The sequence below is a fragment of the Mesoplodon densirostris genome, chromosome 12 (assembly GCF_025265405.1).
Source record: "Mesoplodon densirostris isolate mMesDen1 chromosome 12, mMesDen1 primary haplotype, whole genome shotgun sequence".
NCBI classification, from domain to species: domain Eukaryota; kingdom Metazoa; phylum Chordata; class Mammalia; order Artiodactyla; family Ziphiidae; genus Mesoplodon; species Mesoplodon densirostris.
The window spans coordinates 103818923-103830272 of NC_082672.1; the positions used below are offsets into that span (position 1 = coordinate 103818923).

General features: G+C 40.9%; 1 pseudogene; it reads right to left on the reverse strand.

Annotated features, from left to right (window-relative positions):
* Positions 1 to 3403: 3403 nt before the first annotated feature.
* Positions 3404 to 6612, reverse strand: LOC132500101 (UDP-N-acetylglucosamine--peptide N-acetylglucosaminyltransferase 110 kDa subunit-like; annotated as a pseudogene).
* Positions 6613 to 11350: the final 4738 nt, after the last annotated feature.

Here is an 11350-nt window from a genome sequence, read left to right on the forward strand (position 1 = left end):
GTTACAATGAAAAGATCTACATCCTCCAGCAAAATGACCTGCCTTTCCGCATTTAAAACTAGTCTTTGTTCTCTTTGGATTGTTTTTAAACCCCACTTTAGTTAATGCTGCAGCCATAGCAGCACCCTGTATATAAGCAGGCCCAATGTCTGCACAAAGGCGAATATAATCCTCCAATGTTCCCCATTTTCTCCAAGGTCGAATCGCAGCCTGACATGCCTTATTAGCGTTTTCAAAAGCAAGTTGCTTAACTACAATTGTACCAGTGAGTCCATCCACAATGAGCCTCCCCACCGGCTGTAACAATATATCTACAAAATCAGCATATGGTTCATCAGGTCCCTGTCTAATTTTTGAAAGATCCTCAGTTTTGTGTGTAGAAGATAATTTCCTCCAGGCTTGTAATGCCAAATGATTTATTTGAGGATAAGCAACAAAGGGATAAGTTAATCAATCTTGTAAAGCGATATATGGTCCTTCCCCAATCAGCATATGATAATCAACTGGAATATCATGGGTAGCATTCTTTTCTGCTTGTTCAGCAGCCCGTTCATAAAAATCAAACTTCCATATTAAATAATCTCCACCATTTAAACAAGCTCGTGCAATAGACTGCCAATCAGCAGGGGGAAGAGCTTCTCCTGTAATAGTGTCAACCATAGCAGTAGTAAAAGGAGCAGTGGGCCCATATTGAGCACAAGCAGATTTTAAATCTTTCAAAACTTTAAAAGGAAGAGCCTGATGCTCCCTAATAGCCTGTTGAGGATTATTAGGATCAGGTCTTTCCGTGACAGGACAACAGAAAATAGGATCTTCTCCTCGTTTTATTGCTGCTTGTACAGCACGTTGCAAGGGACTGAGCATTTTTACAGATGGAGAATTTTGAGGAAGACAGTCCTTACTAATTTGCAGCTTTTGCACTGACTTATCTATTATAGCCATTAGAAAATCATCCTCAGGATATTTCTCTCTTTTATGTTTAAAAGCCTCATCTGTTAAGTCAAAATGTTCCTCTTCATCTGAAATATTTAAATTAATTAGCTCTTTCGGTTTAGGAAGTGGCGACACAGTAGCTGATAATACAGTCTTTTCTTCTGTCAGAGGCTTATGTTTTTCTGACTTTACATTCAAATCAACACTATCATGAGAAGAACCTAAACATATTTTTATCAGATTCCACAAACTAAATGTAACAACGGCAGTATGAGTAGGCCCTCGAGACTCATAATAATTTTTTAAATCTTCTCCAACTTTCTGCCAGATTTCTATGTCACAGAGCCGCCATCAGGAAACCAGGGAGATACATCATGGATATGCTGCAAAAATTCAGTCAACTGTGAGGTAGAAACTTTATTACCCCGAGCTTTAAGCATCAAAAGTAAAACCAGAGCAAATAATTCACGGTCCTTTGAGCCCTTTTGCCCCATCTTATTTTACTTCTGACTGTTGCCTTATGCCTCTATTAGTTTCACTTTTACTCGTGTCCACACATATTTTGCATAAGGGTTCTCTTACCTGCACTTTCTTTTTCTTTTAATTGGCTTCACGCTTCAGGTCCCTGTTCGGGCGCCACTTGCTGCAGACCAGCCTCAGAAAGAGTATTTCACCGCCCAGGGTCAGAAGGGACAGGGTAAGGAACTGAAGTAGCACCGACGAATGGGGTCAGAAGGGCCAAGACAACTGATGGTTGCAAGGCAAGTTTTATTATGCTACAGTTGCAGATTATATAGACTAGAAAAGGGAAGGTTGCCAGACGGTGGTTTACATTATCTAATGACTGTCTCGGCTCAAGGTTAACTTCCCTGGGAGAAAACCCATAAACCCAGAATCATCCAAAATAACCTGCACATTCAGGGTGGAGACAGATTTGCTTGTCTCATTTCACATTCTTTCTGATTTCTGGGCCCTGGTGATTTATCTACCGTGGAATGGAACAAGGAGGGGAACAAGTAGGGACAGTCCCTTTGAGCAGTGGCGGCATGCCTGGCATGTCCGTAGCCTGCTCTCAAGGCTGACTGCTTCCCACACATATGTTGGCTTGTTTAAGCCTTAAGCCCTTGATCCTTTGTTGAAATACAATAATTTCATTCCTATGGTTTTCAATACCAAAAACTCAACGTCCAGGAGGGCTAAAGTCTAATTTGTACTCCAAACCAAGTAGCAGTGCAGTTCGCTACTACTGAGGCTGAATCCATAAAGACTTCAAGACCATGACCAGAAGACAAGTTATTATATATAATACCCTAGAAGGCCTGAAACATATGTATATGAATACATAGCTGGTCCTTCAGAGCTTTTTACCTATAACATGTTTTTTGATGAAAGTTATTTAATGTACTGGAGATAACTGTGACTTACTGATCAAATATTTGAATACTTATACTTACCTGCGATTTCATTTCTGCTGAAAGAAAAAGGAAGAACAGGACTCACCTAAAAAAAACAAACTTTAGAAATGAAAGTAAAAATCTTATCACACACTATCACTTTTGGAAGCAGCATAGAGGGGCAGTCAACGGTAAAACAAACACTGGTGAAATAGGTCAAAACTCTAGGCCAAAAATCCATTATTATTATCGTCAGTGACAGTACCACAACTGTGCCCTTCATAATTAATAAGCACTCCTAAGAATCTTCATTTGGCACCAGATGATGTGTTGAAGAGAAACACTCTGGGAGGTTTTGAATCACACTTGGTATTTTGTTAGCCAAGTTACAGGAGAATTTTTAAAGTGGGGGAAGGGAAGAAGTAAACGGACCAGAAAAAGAATTGAAGCCATCATCTACAAACCAACAAAGCACTGAGAGTTCCAAACGTTATGTCAGACACTAAAGTGACTGATAGAGGCTCAAGTGGTTTATAAAACCTATAAAAAGACTACACCAACAAAGTCCCCATTTATCGGTAGAGTTCAGAAACTAAAACAAGGAATATTTTAGCTTAAAACCTTATCTCAAGAGAATCATATACACTTCACATGAATAAAAATACCTGAAACCAAACATTTTTAAAAGCTCCAATACCCAAAATATAAAGAAAAAAATTAATTCAGAAGACTCAATCAATCCATGATAATCACAAAACGGCTGGGCAATCTCTATCTCCCTTCCACATTAACCATCCATCCCCTGGAAGACCAAGGGAGATCAGACCTTCCAGACTTACCTTCCAGACTTACCTTCCAGACCTTCCAGACACCTGGCTGCTGCAAAATTCGATGGAGACTCCTTGTGGAACAGCAGTTTCGCATCTCTTGGGTCTCTCCCTATCGTGATCATGCAGGAAGCAAGTCTGGCTGTGCTATTTCTTATCATTGTCTGTCACCCATCTGCACCATGATATTGAAAAAGTAGTTCCCTTTCCCCCAGAAGGTTGAGGCTCAGCTACAGGGGTAATTCTCCTGGGCACACAGTCATTATTTAGGCCGACTCAGTGACTTCAACAGGCTTAATCATGTGATCAGGTTTGTTGCCAGCTGCATAATGCTCCCACATCTGTAGGTAGAGCCGCTCTAGTTCCATTGTGTATTGTTTGGTGTTGAACAGAGGGCTAGATGTTCTCTGCTTCCAGACTTTGCCACGAATTTTCTTCAGGTATTCGAGATCAGTTCCCAGTTTCACAGCTAGCTCTTCATATTCTTGTCGATTTTTAGCAATCAGCTCAAGACAGCCTAAACAAGTGAGCTGGGAACCTGCAACTCGGGAAGCAAGAGTCTCTCCTGGCATAGTCACCATGGGGGTCCCTGCCCAAAGGACATCCATCCCTGTGGTGTGGCCATTACAGAGTGGAGTGTCAGCTGGCCTCTCCGAACATGTTCCTCTTTAGGAGCAACAGGTGAAAAAATGATACGGTTTGGGGGAAGGCCCACATTTTGCGTGTACTGTTGAATATTAGCTTCTCCTGCTGCTGGAAAACGCAACAGCCACAGTACACTATTGGGAACACGCTTCAGAATATTTGCCCACATCTGCAAAGTAGATGGGTCAATTTTGTATAACTGATTAAAGTTACAGTACACAATGGCATCTTCCGGTAACCCGTACTGAGAACGTGTGGTTACAATAATGGTACAGGGAACCTCCTCTCCAGTGACAGCCTTATTGTTGATCAGGGTAGTTGCCAGTCCATTGCTAATACTGAATCCATTCATTGTAATCTGAATTTGTCCTCTGTTAATCATTTCAATAACTGCTTCTGCAACAGTATTCATAGGAATGACAGGCATATTAAGAGCTGTATTACTGCTGTCTGCGTTGTCTTCTCCATCAGGACATTTCATCTTGACTATTTGCACATCTGATAGACTATCAAGAAATGCTTGGAGGTCGATGCCATTCAGCACAATCCGATTGTCATAAATGTGCCCATTGGACTTAAAATCGATGACGGCTTTTTTCTTCAGGTGAGGGAACATATTAGCATGATCACCAATAAAGAACGTATGGGGCATATAAGCCAGTTTCTCAGAATACTGCTCAGCAACTTCAGCAGGTGACGTTTCCTGATCAGTGATGATATAATCCATGAAAAGCGCGCCACTAGTCCCAGGGTACCCCAGCCACATTGCCTGAATAGGAGCTGGCCTGAGAGCAAAGAGTTCATTTCGAGCACCCCTGGTATAACCATTCATATTTACAAGGATGTGTATACCATCTTGATGGATGCGATCAGCTGCTTTCCCATTGCATGGAATCTGAGAAAGATCAGTGAAATGATTGGCTTCTGCCATCACCTTCGCTCGGAAGTTTGTGCCATCATGTGGGCTCAGGGCATAACAGAATATCTCAAATTTATCAGGATTGTGCATGCCTGGAATAGACTGCATAAGGTGAGAAGTAGGATGATTCCCAAAGTCAGAACTCACGTATCCTACACGCAGTCGACCATCACTGAGCTTCAAGTCTTTTGGATGTTCATACGGTGGTTTATGAAGGACACTTATATTAGCCAAGCAGAGGTTCCCATGCCTCTCAGCAATAGCCTTCCTGAAGCCATGAGGAAGAGGATAGAGCATACTATGATGAGGCTGCACAGAAGGCAACCTATTCTTCTCCAACTGGTCAGCCACAATGCTGACCAACTTCTTCATTCGCTCATCATAGTCTGTCCAATCACAGACAACCTGCAGGCAATGAGCCAAATTACAATAAGCGTCAGGAAAATCAGGTTGAAGCTTCAGAACAGTGCGATAAGAAGCAATTGCTTCTGGAATATTCCCTGAATCCTGGTGAATGGAAGCCAGATTGCTGTGGGTATCCGCAAATGCAGGGTTGATCTGAATGGCACGAGTATAACACTGCAAGGCTCCCTGAACATCCTGCATCTCCCATAGAGTGTTTCCCATATTACAGTACGCATCAGCAAAGGTAGGACTGATTCGAATAGCCTCCTTATAATGCATCAGAGCTTCGTGCAGTTTTCCCTGCTGCTTCAATACACTTGCTAAATTTGAATGGGCATCAGCAAAGTCTGGGCAGAGCCCTAATGCTTTACGATACAAGCGAACTGCCTCTTCACTGTTTCCCTCTTCTCCTTTGATATTGGCTAGGTTATTCAGAGAGTCTGCATGGGTGGGACACAGCCGGAGAGCTGTATGATAACAATCTTCTGCTTCAGAAACACTGCCCTTCTCTTTGAGAGCGTTGGCTAGGTTGCAGTAAGCATCAGGGAAATGTGGTTGCAATTAAATAGCTCGCCTGTAGGTGTCTATTGCCAGATCCATCAGGCCTTGCTCAGAGTATACACAAGCCAGGTTGCCATGTACCACTGCATGATTTGGACTCAAGCTTAGGGCACGAAGGTAAGCTGCCACAGCTCTGTCAAAAATCCGTGCCTCATTGAAGACATTTCCTAAATTGATACAAGCATCCAGAAAATTGGGGTCAAGGGTGACAGCCTTTTCAAAGTGATGAATTGCAAGCCAAATCTCCCCTTGTGCATTGAAAACACAGCCAAGATTACTCCAAGCTACTGCAAAGTTCGGTTGTATCTCAATTGCTTTCAAATAACATGCCTTGGCTTCTTCTAAGCCACCCAGGGCTTTGAGCAGGTTCCCCAGGTCACTGCGAACACAGTACAAAGAAGGATTGTACTGAAGAGCAGAGACGTAAGCTTGTACTGCCCCTTCCATGTCGCCTGCTGCTACCAAAGCGGCTGCCAGGTTAATATAACCATCGATGAAATATGGTTTGAGACGCAACGCATGCCCGTAATGCTCAATTGCTTCCTGCAACTGCCCTCTTTCCTTGTACACATTCCCCAAATTCGAATAGGCTTCTGCCAGAAGAGGGTTCTGTTTAATTGCCAGAGTACTAAAGTGGGCAGATCTGTCCAGCCTTCGACACTGGAAGTGTATAGATGAAAGTAATAAAAGTACACCAGTATTGCCTGGCTCTTGTCTCCAGAGCTGCATGCAGTGTCTCTCAGCTGTCTCAAAATCTCCTGCCTGATATTCTCGATGTGCCAGCTCAGCTAACCCTTGGAAGGAAAGCATACGTTTCGTTGGTTCTGTGCTGTCGGCCACGTTGCCCACGGAAGACGCCATCTGGAGCTTCTGGAGAGAGTGAAAAAAGGGGGTAATGGAGTCCCGCTGCCGCCACTACTGGCAAGAATGTTTCTAGTGGTAGCAAACATGAGCGCAGCAGCCGTACCACTGTTTTGGCACGCTTAAGCAGCAGCAACAGTTACAGGCACCGAACCTTAGGAACTATGGTTGGCCATCTACCTCTCATGCTCTTGAAATCTTAATTCTTAACCCTGCCCTCTTCCACCATTTTTCTCCTAATCAGGGAATAAAAATTACCTATCCATTTGCCTTAGAAGAAATCAAAAGTCACTAGGCCTTTTTAAAATATTGTTTTCTGTCCAGTTGGAAATGAAATACATGACTGACTTTTCTTCATCGTTCATATAGTCAACGTGGAAAACATTAGGGCTGTGAATTTCAATACAGTAAGATGAGAAAATTTTAAATTGGCCTTCCCAAACCACTAATAAGTAACTGATGTTGTATAGAATGCTAAAATCTTAGAGACCGAGTTTGATATTTTAAAAGTTCTGCAAACATTAGCTAATTTCTCCTCATCAAATTTCTCATGCCTCAAACCTGAGTATTACTTTTTAAAAGATAAATTTATTTATTTTTATTTATTTATTTTTATTTTGGCTGCGTTGGGTCTTCAGTGCTGCGTGCAGGCTTTCTCGAGTTGCGGCGAGCGGGGGCTACTCTTTGTTGCGGTGCCCAGGCTTCTCATCACAGTAGCTTCTCTTGTTGTTCCACAACTCTACGGGTTCCTTTTTAGGTCCTATGAAGAACCCTAGAAATTAGTTCATGTCATTATAGGTTTTTGCAAAATTGTCAAAAGTGAGATATTTAATTTAATTTAATTTCCATCAGGTAAGTCCAGCGTCTATTTCTTTGTCAATTTTCCTTCTATCATATTCTGCTATGTTGGATCATATTAGATTGGTAACAGGCTTTTTTGAAATCTGGCTAAGGAGATGTTTTAAGTGAGGCTATTATGTGATTTTCAGACACCACCATATGTAATTGACTATATAATATCCCATTACAGGAATAACTTCCAGTACTCTTACTGACTACTCTACTGACTTAACTAGCACAAGACACAGAAGCGTAAGGACAAAAACCACCTTACAATATAGCCATGTCTTGCACTTCACAGCTCTCAAAGCATGTGCGTTTGAAGAAGAAAAAAAGAACTGAAAAGTATAAAACCAGAAGTTATTCTGTGGAAAATTATTTCAATCATCAGGCATGTGAAAGATAAGTCAAAGATTCAGTTTTCTTCAATGCTTAGTCAAAACGGAAATTTCCTTCTGTCAAGAATATACTCCAGGGCTTCCCTGGTGGTGCAGTGGTTGAGAGTCTGCCTGCCGATGCAGGGGACACGGGTTCGTGCCCCAGTCTGGGAAGATCCCAAATGCCGCGTAGCGGCTAGGCCCGTGAGCCATGGCCACTGAGCCTGCATGTCCGGAGCCTGTGCCCCACAACGGGGAGAGGCCACAACAGTGAGAGGCCAGCATACCGCAAAAATATATATATATATATATATATATATATATACTCCAGGGGCTTCCCTGATGGCACAGTGGTTAGGAAGCCACCTGCCAATGCAGGAGACACGGGTTCGAGCCCTGGTCCGGGAAGATCCCACATGCCGCGGAGCAACTAAGACCGTGTGCCACGACTATGGAGCCTTCACTCTAGAGCCCGTGAGCCACAACTACTGAGCCTGCGAGCCACAACTACTGAAGCTTGTGTGCCTAGAGCCTGTGCTTTGCAACAAGAGAAGCCACTGCAATAAGAAGCCTGCACACCGCAACAAAGAGTATCCCCCAGTCGCTGCAACTAGAGAAAGCCTGCGCACAGCAACGAAGACACAACACAGTCAAAAATAAATAAAGAAATAAAAGAATATACCCCATCAATAATGTGTGTAATGGAATGGGGTGAATGAGTATTTTATCAGAATTCCTGTAATGCACAAACCTATAGCAGTACTGAAATCAGTAATGCATTTATAATAGTAAATATTTATGAGGAAGTAATCCATAGAGGTTTTCTCAAAGTTAACAATGAACATTAATGCGACATTATCAATAATAAATTGTGACACTGAAATAAACTTTTCTAAACTATTAATAACTAAAAGCAAACTCTAATCAACCATGTGAAAAGAAATCTATGTCTATAAACTACAAAGTTTATTTCTTAAAATTTTATTTCTAAAACACATAAACTGTCATATGAGGAGGCAGTTAAAGAATATATAGCTACAAGAGTAGGGAAAAAGTTTTATAGAGACACATCTGGCAGTAGTTAATTTTCAAATGTCATTTTTCTAGATTTTGTGACACCTATAGTATTGATACTTGAAAGCATTTAAAAAATTGTAATTTGAAGATTTGCTACTTCCAGGTAGAGTAATATATTTTGAAGCAAAACAACATTTCCACTGAGAAAAATTTTAAAAGCCAAATAAAATAGTCAGCCTTCAATCAAAAAGTTCTAGACATACCAAGAGATAGAATCATATGACTAAAATTCTAAGAAAAGAACAGATAATACAAAAATATTTATATACGATATTGTGTATATTTATCAGGAAAAGTCTTTATCAAGAAAAGACTTTAAAATCATCAGAATTAATATTACATTTTATTTATATATAGATATTTATATATTTATATAAAGAACATAAAGATAAAGCCCTAGTTAAGGCAGTGACAAAAGCAGTAGCAGTGGGAGTGAAAAGAAATGGTTATATTCAAGGATATTTTGTCAGTAAAAGTCCAAGATCAAATGTCTGACTGCATACATGGGATGGATAGACGGAGTGGGAAAAATCAAAGTGAACTATAGAGGTTCTAGTGAAGATGGGGTTTCCATCACCCAACCCAAGGGGTTGCGATCATCCCCAAGGTCTAGGAGACTCAAAGGGTAGGTCATGGTCGACGAAAAGTTAATTGCTGAGAAAATAAGACTCCCAGTCTCTCCAGCTCCTTACACTAGTTTTTTTTTAAACATCTTTATTGGAGTATAATTGCTTTACAATGGTGTGTTAGTTTCCGCTTTATAACAAAGTAAATCAGTTATACATATACATATGTCCCCATATCTCTTCCCTCTTGCATCTCCCTCCCTCCCACCCTCCCTATCTCACTCCTCTACGTGGTCACAAAGCACAGAGCTGATCTTCCTGTGCTATGCAGCTGCTTCCCACTAGCTATCTATTCCTTATACCAGTTTTGTTTTTCTGCTCATATACGTAGCAGCATTTCATTCAAGGGGAAAGTCATTGATCTGACTGGTCAAATTAAACACCATAGTTCAAGGCACATTTACAGTGGTTAGTTCCTCCACAATTTAGAAAGTAACGTTCACAATTCCCCTCTTCCGACACTGTGGAACACATTGGCCATTCCTCCAAAGTTTCCACTCCATAGAGTGGACCAGAGATGACGTTAGCCCAGAACTGAGAGCTTGGCATGAGATGGTGTCAACCCCACCTAGAGCTCTGGCATAAGTTATGACCCAACCCAGCTCTACAGAGAGTTCTGCATGGAATCTTGTCTCAGCCATAATAATGTGATTCTGTTTTTCATTTGGTTTTCTTCTTTGCTTAACTTTCCCTGGCCACTCTGACAAACAAAATTTCAGGCAATCCTGGGCCACTCACTAACTTTATTCCATCTAATGTTATCCAGATTCCCAAGAAAATTACTAACTATAAAGGGGGAAATTTGGAACATGGTGAGTTTTAGGTGCCTGAAATATACAGGTAACTGAATCCAGTTAAGTAGCAAATTATTTGGATCTCAAATATGCCAGTAGAAGAGCAGACTAAGCTCAATTTAATGTACTCTTACTGGAGACACATGTAAATTCTGGGTCAGTTTTGAAAATGTTAAAAGCACATAGCTGAGATTAAAAGAAAGAAAGGAACACCTGCATGTTTCAGAAAGTAACAGAGAAATTAAATCCAGAGAAATAAAAGCAGACTGATGTGTATGGGTTCCGTTCCTTAGTATAGGCCTTATGTACATAGGGGCTGGAGCTAGAAATCTAACATTACCTTGAGGCCAGGAATTTAGACTCAGGATGGAACAATATGGAGAAGTTAGTACAGATATCCTACAGAACTTTCATGAGGAACTGCTTAGTCCATTAAGAGGGCCAAGGGAGGTGGTGAGGAAGATTGATATCTCTTGAAAACCTTCAGGTACAGAAAACATCAACACCTCTGAAAAGTAGGCCTGTCCTTCCCAGAGTTGTGATGGCCAGGTTGTCACTAACCTGTAAGGCCCTGTATGAATCAGAAACTGCAAGGAGAGTAATTCAAAGAAAACCAGATGCAGGATGGGTGTGGCAATAAATCCTAGGACCCTATCAGAAACAAAATTAAAACCACTCTAGAGGGAAATTTTAACAAACCAGGGCAGAGAGTATCCTAACCAGAATAAAATAATAATTCTGAGGAAGTTACTTTACTTATTTAAGTAAGATTCAATGCATTCCCATGGCCAGGCCCTTTTGAAGAATTCTAAAACATATACAAACAATTCATTTACATCTTATATATACCACCATCCAGAGCAAAATTCACTTAAGAACTGTACTGGTGGAAATTGGGCAGCACTATGGAGAAAATAAAATGTGTTTACCATCAAAAAACATGAAGGTAAGAAAGATAATGTCTAATTTTTAAATTATCCTGTGGTTTCTTGAAATCTTTTGGAAACCCAAACTAGAGAAACCTAGGAGGAAATGAAGATTTAAATATTTAGAGATTTATCAACTCATCTATAAAAGCTTTATTAATCTCT